This window comes from Vulpes lagopus, chromosome 24, assembly GCF_018345385.1.
Source record: "Vulpes lagopus strain Blue_001 chromosome 24, ASM1834538v1, whole genome shotgun sequence".
NCBI lineage: Eukaryota > Metazoa > Chordata > Mammalia > Carnivora > Canidae > Vulpes > Vulpes lagopus.
This window is the reverse complement of record NC_054847.1, coordinates 54,139,292-54,151,021: the sequence shown is the minus strand read 5'-3', so window position 1 is coordinate 54,151,021 and position 11,730 is coordinate 54,139,292.

The window sequence follows — 11,730 nt, the reverse complement described above, 5'->3', positions numbered from 1 at the left end:
GTTCTTAAGGAGGAAAAAGGCAAGCTGAATTTATTGCTGTGGGAAACACAGAGCTTGCTCAATTTTATAACATAGAAGTTCTTTGTTTTATAGATATGCCATGAATGTCTGGGTCATAATCATTAACTGCCATTTATAGTGGATGCCAAAGCAAGCCCACTGAAGTTCATGGGGACCTCCTGAGCTGGTACATGGTGCGGGTGGCACTGCACCGATGGCCCGACCAGCCCTCAGCTCGGTGGCATCCTCGTCGTCGTCGTCTACAAGGCAATTGCGTGGCCTGGATGAGATTAGCATGGGAATGTGGTGACACCAGATGCACTCTGGAAGCCTTAACCATGATCTCCAAGGGGACAGGCTGTTCTGATAAGTGAGAGAAACCTACACTGGTTTCTCAAATACGGTCTTGGTGCCATAAGCTGGGAGGAGTTTTGGGCGCTGGCCTAACCCAACTAAGAGTGATTCTCGAGGAAAACAAAGGAGAAAGGGCCAGGATTCCCCTCCTGTACTCCTCAGTTCTTGAAAGGCTTTTTCAAATGTCTGAGCTCCATGCATCACTGCCAAACCCTCCCTCCATCTAGATTCACTGAGGGGGGGTGAGAAGTGTCTAAAGGGAGCAAGTTTAGTGTCTAAAGGGGGCAGTGAGGCAGAGAAAAACCTGAGAACTGCTAATGTGAAGAAAGGCTGAGAAGGGTTGTGTGTGTTCAGAGATGGCTAATACCCATGAAAATGATCACGTGAACGTGTCCTCCAAATCCTTTTTTCTCACACACTTAGAAAATCTTGAAAATCGTGGCATCATGTGCTCTAGCAGGAAGAACACGGCCCTGAGCCAGTTATCTGGGTCCTCTGCGTCACAGACAGAGGCAGGGAGTGCCATGGGGCCTGACAGAAGGCCAGGGAGAGGAGGAGAGGAGGAGAGGCCACGAAGACACGAGTCCCTTGGGCTGGAAACGCGGGCTGCCAGGGAGGGCCCCTGCCCTGGTGTTGGGGGCGACAGCCCTCCCAGGGGAGCGAGCTTCAGTCTGTGGGAAGCACTGGTGCACCGCCTGGGGACAGATCTGGGGCTCCATCACCTCCCAGCACAGGGAGATTGGTGTTTCCCACCTGGCACCAGACTGAGCATCACAGATGTCCCCAAGCCCTGCGGCATTGGACCCCGGGGGCCAGGCCTCCCCACCCCCCTGCATGCTGAACGGTTCTCCTCTGGCACCACTGGACAGCAGGCCAGGGTGGCCGGCAGCGCGGCAGTCCCTGTCCCCTCTTCCGTGGTCCTGTTCTCAGGGGCTGGCCGGGCAGCGTGGCTTGGGACTCAGTCCTCCAGCATTCCCACACTGCACAGTTGGGTCTGTCGTCGACTGCTGTGTGGCACATTAACCCCGAAACTCAGTGGCTTAAAACCACTGTGAATATTTCTTTTTTTTTTTTCACTGTGAATATTTCTTTGCCATGCTTTGTGTGTCGGGATTCGAGTGGCGTGGCAGGGGACGTGACCACCGCACCCCAAGTAGCAGAAGGGAGCATCGCCGGGAGGCGCCTTGCAAGTTCCTAATAATGCTCCTGAGATATTGAATGAAGTCCATTTCCCGTCGACTCTCCTCCTCCAATTTGCAGTAACTGAATTCTGTGCCCCCAAACCCCATTCCCAGTTTAGCTTTTTTGTAACTATGTATTTCCTGTTTCTTTTTTTTTTTCCCCCAGCAGGGGTGGGGGCATTTCTCTCCTCTCTTTAAGGTTTACATGATGTGCTAGGACTTGGCTATTTAACACTCCTATTGCACAGTATGGTTACTTATATTGTTTTTCAAGTTAATAAAGGAATGGCTTTCGAATGCACTGCTGATCTTTATATTGAACCCCGAAGCATATCCATGAAATAATAAAAAACAAAACACCTTAGACTCATATTGGTCACAGGTAGCTGCCATGGAACTGCCCTCCTCGAATTTTCCTCAGGACAATCCCTCAGCATCCTCATTATGTGGATAAGATTGAATAAAACTAGGTTGGAAGCAGAGATTATAGTTTTATTTTTTTGGAGCTCACATGAATTGACCTTAGAACTGAGGTCCACAAGATAAATGATAACTGTAGACCTAAGTTCAATTCACTCTTCTTTTCACACTAACCATTTTTGGCTAAAACTTCTCAAACTGCCAGACCTAATTGGACCACTTCGTTCCACGCTGTAGCGCTGCATTTCTGTTGCCCTCTGCCCTTACCACTTAACCCACACACCTCTGTTGGGATTTTTTATTTTATTTTATTTTATGATAGTCACAGAGAGAGAGAGAGGCAGAGACACAGGCAGAGGGAGAAGCAGGCTCCATGCACCGGGAGCCTGATGTGGGATTCGATTCCGGGTCTCCAAGATCGCGCCCTGGGCCAAAGGCAGGCGCCAAACCGCTGCGCCACCCAGGGATCCCTGTTGGGATTTTTTTTGAGCCTGGTGTCTTCCTCTGCTGCCGTCTTGCAACCGCCCATCCCTGCACCCATGTAGAGCAGCTCATTCTGAGAGTCCTGGGCACCTGCCATACTTCAGAGAACTGTCAGATGCCATCCTCACAAACTACAGCCCCATTTTACTATCTTAGGGTCCCAAAGGAGAGTCCCTTCAGTCTTCTACACTCTGTGAAGGCTATCTTTTTCCATTTTATTTTCCTCTTTAAAAAAACAATCCTCTGTGTAATATAACACACACATTGAAAAGCACATAAACATGTAGCTACAGTTCAATGAGCAGTGAAGTCAATGCCTGTATTACTACCAGCCAGGACAAGAAAGAACAGATATCACCAGTATTCTAGAAGGACTGCCCTACCACCTACCTACTCCTACCAGACTCCCACCTCTCCCTCATGACACATCACTGTGCTGAACTTTTAAATGATAATGTCCTTTTACTTATAATTTTTACACTGTTCTTTTGCTTGATCTGGCTTGGGTTCATCTAACAGATGATCGGTTCATTTACTATACATTAAAGTTTGGTAAGAAAACCATTTTTTTTTAAAGCTCCAATGAAATTATTGTCCATCCATTGCTTTTTTTTTTTTCCCAGAGGCATATGTAGGTTGCAGAAACCTTTATCTTGCTTATGTTATTTTTAAGGATTATATGGTTGTCTGCAGAGAATTAACAATTATATCATCAAAGACTTCTTTGTCTAATATATTGCAGCCTTTAAACAACATCAAAAGGAAAAATAAAATATTATTGTGGCAAAAAAAAGTCCATAAACAATATGGTTAAATTTTCTGTTTTTCAACTTCACATGAATGGAAGCTCATTCACATTTTTTTTTTTTTAAAGATTTTACTTATTTATTCATGAGAGACACACACACACAGAGGCAGAGACACAGGCAGAGGGAGAAGCAGGCTCCATGCAGGGAGCCCAGTGCTGAATTCGATCCCGGGCCCCGGAATCACACCCTGAGCCGAAGGCAGATGCTCAACTACTGAGCCACCCAGGCATCCCTGCAGTTGTGATTTTGAGCCATGCTTCAACATGTTTATTTTTAGAACTTAAGCTTATTCTAAAATTGATATGGGCATGCAGACGTCAGAGATAAAGACTCAACAGAAAAACAAGAAGAGAGAAACTTGCTCTCCAGATAGCAAGATTTCTACAAAGCTATAATAATTAAAACAGTATAGTATTGGTGTCCAGATCGCCAAACCACCAAAACAGAGGAGCTCAGAAGTAAGTCGTATATAAACAGGATTTCATACTATTACAGTTCTCACAATGTCCCAAAGGCAATCTAAATGGCGATTATGAATCTTACTAACATGGTAAGAAGTGAGATGCGAGGGGATCCCTGGGTGGCTCAGTGGTTTAGCCTCTAAAATCTTAAAAAGAAAAACCACAACTGCATCTTTTCACTATCCAGTTTCCAGTCTATGAACAGGGCACAGGTCTCCATTTACTTCAATATTCTTTAATACCATTCAAAAACATTTGGTTTTCTCCCTAAAGTTTTTGATATCTCTGATATTTTAAATTAAATTCTTGGTTTACATTTTCTTGGATCACCCTGGTGGATTGAGGCCGAGGTCTGTGGGGCTTACGTTTCCCCCTGCTCTTCTCACACTAAAGCAGTGCACCCGCCCCCTCCCCGGGTCTCCTGGGGTTGGTGGCTGAAGGCTCACCACCCCTTACACACAGCCTCCCACAGAGTGAGGTGGGCATGTCCATCAGGCTCCCCGCCTTTGGCAGGGGCTGGGCTGTTTCATTTCTATTCCCCTTGCTCTTCAACATCATCAGAACACAGCTCCATTCCCAGTCTGGGCTATCCAATATCTTAAGTGCAAAAGTGATTTTAAATTGTTTATCTTTCTGGTTTTCTCTTAGCATTTACAACTGGTAATTCTTTATGTCATTTTGGTTCTTGAATGTTTCTATGAACTTAAAAAAAATGTATCCAGCATTACTGGTTGTTTTCTGTGACAGGTTTAGTTTAAATAAACTAAACTAGCCTGCCGTTATCAGAAACAAGAACTCTTTGAGGAAGCTAGTTTTCAAATTCTGACTCAGATCAAAACAAGTTCACCAGGTCCACAGCTGAAGAGAGAAGAGGGTAGGGGAAGCCCTCTGCTTCATACAAGTCCCATATTTATTTATCTCAGTATGGTAACATTGGTATGGAGCAAAACTTGGAATGGATTTGGAAAAAAAAAAACATTTTAAATAAAACTTTTAATGGGTTAAACACTAGGTTTATAAAATTCCATTGTATTATTCATTTTAGCTAAATGATTATGTTGATTATGTTTCCTCTAAGTGCAGACCCAGGATTTTAAGGCAGCTCAACTCATGGTTTTCAGAGATTTAAATATTTTATTCCTAAATTATTTTAGAGGCGAGATAAGTAGATATATAATAAACCACAGAATCAGTTATGTTTTGCCAAGTTTCTCCTTAATTGTAACTGCAGATTTCTACTATTTTTACATAGGAATACAGGCTTTTAACTAGAAATAATTCCCATCGACGCTTTGGAAAAGAGCTAGTGGAACAAAATTTAAAAATATTATGCACATACTATATGTAATTTCTTTCATGGCTAAATGTCAATAGCAAAACATTCTTTGAATATTTAAATTTCTAAATTTAAAAATATAATGAATATTATAGCAGTCAGGATGATCTTTGTAGAATAAAATATTGATGTATTTTTTTGTGGGAACTAGGAAAATTTTTTCTGGGAGAAAAGAAAAGATACATGCAATATTAAAATCAATCATGAACATTCATCTTAAACACAAAGCTAATAAGCTAAGATGATCAACTGTTTTATGAATTTTTCTGTTAACATTTAGTCGCAGTAGTTTCCAGAATTTTAAAGAATCATAGAGGAAAAAGCTTAAGATGGAAAAATTCTATCCATTTGATATATTTTCACCAGGTATTTGCTCCTAGTTGTACTGAAGTGTTTCATTCTTTTGTTTCAGGTCACAAATGTCCCGTTGATTTGCCATCTCTTCACACCAGCCTTCTTGCAGAGGACCACAGCACTTGCTTCCTGTGCACCTGACCATCTCCCCTTTGAACTGTGGCAGCCACTGGGGACCTCTGGGACCAAAGCCTGCGGTCTCCCAGGTCTCCTCCTGGCCAGTGCACGGATGCTGGCCTTGCCATCTCCACACTCTCCTCTGCTTGGCTCTGGGACACCTCATCTCCTTGCTGATCTGCTCCCTTTCCCCATTCCTTACATGTCAATATTGTGTACTCAAAATTATCACGTTCTTCACTCCTTACACGCACATGCATCTTCAATAGTTTTACGTGGACAATATCCCAAACTCCATTTCCTTGAGCTTTAATACAAGTGTCTATTGTCCATCTTTACCTGGATCTACTAATGCCACTAACTCGGTTCATGTTGGACTGAATCAGCCATCTTCCCATTGTATTTTCCCCGCCATGCCTCCATTTTCTGTATTTTTAAAAGGTGACATTCTTCTTATAGTGGCTCAAGATAGAAAATTCAGCTTCACCTCTGACCCTACCTCACCCAACATGTGCTATCGATAGCCAGCTTCCTTGGTGGCCACTTGTACATCTGTCAGCAACCTTATTTTTTATTCTCTGCTGCCTGAATTAGGATTCTGGAACAGACCCTGGATGGTTTCATTCCCAGGCCTCAAACTCCTTTACCACCGTGACCTGGTTTGCAGTCATTCTGGTCCCCATATGAAGCACATGCTAACCATACCAGTATTCATTGTTTCTAAACATGCATACCTCTTCATGCCTTTTCTCATTTCTTTTTGGAATGCCCTTCCTCATTCCTCTTATGTCCCAAATGTCTGGCGTAACTATTCTTTATCTCTCAAGGTCCCTGGGTACTCAATGCCAATAAGTAAAAGAAACAGAAAATGTGTCCAGAGATACAAGATTATAGAGGCTGTGGGAGAATATAGTCTCAGAAAGGGGATAATCAAAGATAATATTGTTAAGGGTAATTAATAAGGATCCAGAGAACTCCAGTGATGACACTTCTTGAAAGAGATTTCTACACTCAAGATTTCCAATTCTCCTCTCCCTTCAACCCAGTCAGGTTTTTGTCTACATCACTCCATGGAGTTTTCATCGACGGCCTCCACATTGCTAAATGACAATGATCCATCCCCAGTCCTCCTCCAAATCTGAAGCCTGCTCCTTTTCATCTCAAGTGAGATGTAATCAAGCCAAACACTATGGAGTCATCCTAAGCACCTCTCCTTCTCTCAATCCCTAGTCCAGCCACTCATCTCCTCTGCAGTTGCAATGGTGGTACATCACTTTCATCTTTGCTGGATGACTGCAACAGCCTCTGGGCTGGTCTCCGTTTCTTCTCTCACACCCTCCTCTAGTCTCAGTCTGCACTCAACGTAGCAGTCAGAATAAGCCTGTTGAAACCCCAGGTCAGACCATGCCAGTCCTCTGATCCCAAACCCATCTCACTCAGAGTAAATGAGTAACTGTCCTTGCCATGGCTGACAGGCCCAGTATCATTAGTCTTATCTTCTGGACTCCCTTCTCTGGCTCTTTTTACACTAGCCACTCTGGATTCCCTGATGTCTCTTGAACATACATAGCCTGTTCCTTATGCCTAGAGAGCTCATCTCCTTCTGTCTTTGCTCAAGGAAGCCTACTGTAACTGTCTCCCTTACTTTTCTATTTTTTTTTATATACTTGTCACTTTCTGATAAATTACATATTTGTCATGTTTATTGTCTCTCAGTGTTTGCTGATATATCCCAAGGTCATTGTTCACTGATATATCCCAAGAATCTACAATAGTGCTTGCCACAGAGTAGATACTAAATAAATATCTGTTAAATGAAATGATGAAGGAACTTTTGAGAATAGAAGTTCTGTGAAGTGAAAATGATCTAACTAGTTTACATGGGTCCAGAAGCAAATGCATGTAAAGAAACAGAACCATAGGGGATCCCTGGGTGGCTCAGCTGTTTAGCGCCTGCCTTTGGCCCAGGGCACGATCCTAAGTCCCGGGATCGAGTCCCACGTCGGGCTCCCAGCATGAGCCTGTGTCTCTGCCTCTCTCTCTCTCTCTCTATCATAAATAAATAAATAAATAAATAAATAAATAAATAAATAAATAAATAACTCTTAAAAAAAAAAAAAAGAAACAGAACCATAAATGTAAAATAGTTTGGAATTTATCCAAGCCTTTCCATTCCTGTATGTAGTCACTCCAAAACATGAAAAATACATCTATCTGAATACTTTTATTTTCTTATTTAAAATAAAATGCTATATAGTATACAACATGGACCTTTTAAGCATCAATAAATAATGGCCCTGACATCTTTAAACAATTATAAATACTGACCATTCTTAAGTATCAGTGAACACCAATATATTGTTAGTTCCAGCACAACATTAGATGATGTGAAATTTGACAGGGTGCAAACACTGGTTAGTGAGCTGCTTAAGTAATCGACAAACCTATATTTTTTTTTTACCTTTTTGCTATGGTAAGCAACAAATACAAAGAAAATAATATATAATAATGTATAATTTTAGTAATATATAAAAAAATAAAAGTAGAAAAATTCAAATATAGTAAGCAAAAAAACACTGAAATTTAAAATATAAATAGTACATGAAAAGCATTTTTACATTTCTATGAAGATGACTCATAGCATTAATTTTGGCATATTGCCATGTCTTTTATAGTTCTGCATAAAAGCAAACATAAAATTATTTATGGTTTAAAACTGTAATGGTGGGATCCCTGGGTGGCGCAGCGGTTTGGCGCCTGCCTTTGGCCCAGGGCGCGATCCTGGAGATCCGGGATCGAATCCCACATCAGGCTCCCGTTGCATGGAGCCTGCTTCTCCCTCTGCCTGTGTCTCTGCCTCTCTCTCTCTCACTGTGTTCCTATCATAAAAAAAAAAAAAAAAAAAAAAAAAAAAATTTTAAAACTGTAATGGTTCAAAAACTAGCATACAACTGGAATGTGAAGAATGAATTGAGGGCAGGGTAAGGGTGGTGTCCATAATGCATATAAATCACCAAAAATTTAAACAAGATAGCATAATTTAGTTTTCCCTAATTAGATTTGAAATTATCCTGGCTTTCAAATAATAATTTTTAAAATGAGCCAAAATCTTCATTAATTTCTTCAGTGAGTTTGAGCCCAGCAATTTAGTCTGTATCTCTGAACATGAAATAGTAAATAATCAATTTGCTCGTGTATCTCTATAGTAAATCATATATGTATCATACATATATATATGTACATACATACCATGTATACACATATATAATATATATTTTGGTTTAATTAGAATATTGTAAGATGAAAAACAAATCTACTTTATACCAGAAAATAGACTGATCCTCAATACGCAGGCTTTGCCATGTAGATTAACATTGATCTAAATGAAATACTATCCTAAAAATTAGTTTTAGACACTAATAGAGTGGAGGAGGAGCTAGCAAGATTATTTAAAGAGTTGGAAGATACTACACACTAAGCAGTGGATTTATCTTTTTAATTATTTTGCTTAGTCTTTTAACTAAAGCATGATGACTGGACAGTAGCAGGAAGGTGGCTAGGAATGTATGGAACAAAAGGAAAGACTGGTTTCAAGAAGTACATGCTGTGGACAACTGAGTGACCAAAAATATATCCTTATTCATAGTAATTTCTTTAACAAATATTGTCATCACCACTTCACAAACACAATGACATACCATTTGTTTTTTACTGCAGTCTACTAGTTATCATACTAGTTTTAGAATGAGCAAGGCACATTCAAAATGGGCTTTAAACTAGTTGTGTTTGCCTATGAAAATTATAAAAAATATTTTAAAATAGAAATACTCGGGAAAAACAAATGCTTCCAATAAACGATATACAGGTAAATTGATTAACCACATGCAATTTCAAGAGCAAGAACTATATTTACAGTTTTGAAGCAGAGTTTGTATTCACTTTTGCCTTTAATTGCAATGACTCAGTGAGGTAGCAAAAACAGTTAATCACATTAAAAAATCAAAGTTAAACTTCCACTCAGCTCTCTGCTGGGGTTTTAAAAATTTAATGAAGAATTATTTCAGTAGAATATTAATGAGGATTTTTAATTTCTTTTAAATATCTTAGAAGAATTATATCACATTTTGCAAATTAAACATCTAAAATGTTTGAAAGCCAGAATAATACTAATTAGGTGAGAATCTTTGTTTCTTTTTATAAGTTCAGTAATTTATTTGCAATATAGACCAAAATGTCATTGTTAGAATTTGCTTCATTGTACATACACAACCCCTACATCTTTGCCAGGAACCCAGAATAGGCTGGCTAGAGACTAGACTACACAGCCAATGGCAGTTTTGTCATTTCAGTAGCACAGTGCTTGGTCCACTGCCTGGCACAGAGCACATATGTATGGCAGAAGAAATAAATCTTCATGCCAGTATTTTGGTTGTATGATTGAAGGCTTTGGCTGGCTACTTTGTGAAATAGGTTTAATGTTTATTGAGGGATTCCTGTCAGTTTGCATGTTAGACTAAAGTAAAATTTAATGAGTTAGTAAAGATACTGTAGACATGCCAAAAATGGAATGTACAGACATACATTTTTTTCCTTTAAATTATGTTATTCCTTGCCTGGTAGAGAGCTATACTCAAGTGTTTATAGATGACCAATCTGATACTTAATTTTGCTTTAAAATAGTACAGTAAAAAAGTGGATCTGTGAGAAATAGGTGAAATAGAGTGATGAAATATTAGTAATTGTTGAAGTTGAGTATTAGTAATTGAATTGTTGATACTTAGAGGTTCTTTACACTATTATCTGTACTTTGTAAAGCTTGAAATCTTCAATAAAAATAAGTTCAAATAAATCTCCATAAAAATAGGGCAAAATAAAGGTATTTTCAACTAACAATACTGTATACTCAGATATTTAAAAAAAATACCTATTCAAGACAGTTTATACAATATTGTCACCACAGCGAAGAGTTGGATCTAAAATGTGAATCGGTAGGGACAGTTAATATAGTAGACCCACCAGCTACGGAATAAATACTATGCACCCATGACAACAACAATTTTCAAGTGTTAAAGGAGGTTCCACAGCAGTGCGTGGGGCCTGATTCCATGTTCACAAGAGCGTGCAAATGTCCATCCATGTTCAGAGTGATTATCTCTGCAAAGAAGAATTACAGGTGTTGTTTTTTTTTTTCTCTTGAAACTATTTTGTATTACTTAAATTTTTACAGGGGTATTTATTAACTTCATACTTGGCAGAAGTTATTTTCTATAATGATGTCCTGTAATTTTTCTCATTATGTTATTCTTTCTAGGAGTCTTAAATTCAAAGTGGGAAAGTGCTATACTTCTAAAAAATTATGAAATCTGAAATAGATTTTTAAAAATGAAAATGATAAAAATTAAGGCATTCTAGCACACACATTTTTCCTCAACCACTTACTGAGTGCATTAAAATTAAGATGTCAAAAACTACATGAAACACAATATGATTGAAAAAATAGGAACAGAATTAAGCACCTTTTGGTTAAGTGAAATCAGGCTGAAACTCTACTACAGAAAGAAACAGCATTTGTAAGAGAAAAGAAAATGTTTTCTAGTTTGTTCACAGGGAATTTGAATTGAAAATATTCCAGTAATTCTAACACAAAAAAAATATTTGTGGATATTTTCGTAATAGGTTTGTTCTTAAAACAGATGGCAGAATGGAGTAAAATGCGATTTCCAGATGCATGGTTTGTAAATTCAATGCCTTGGACTCAGCACTATCAGCTAAATCTGAAGTTTCACTTTTGCCAGACTGCAATAAGGTGGAGTAAATTTTAACTTAATGATTAACCTATGAAACATCACTTAAGGTTAATTATCTTGGGTAAAAGTCCCAAAGGTACATGTCCTAGTGCCTGTAGAATCTCGCAGTTTTAGATGGTCTGCTACTGCTATGCAGTCTTTTAGTCTGCAAAGACCACAGAGCAGTGTGGGAGACAGCCAGTAGTGGGACTCTCTTCACCTCATCCCTCTGTGGGGGGCCTTTACTATATGCAACAGATTCTGTGTACAATTCTTATTCAAGGGCTGCACTATTCCCAGTATTTCCTATCTCCTTGCTGATTATAAGGCTTCAGGGAATTTAAAAGGAGCTATTTCTTACCAAGAGGTTGGGGATTCCTAAACATGGCAATTCCAATATGGATAATGTTAACAAAAAAATAAATCAAA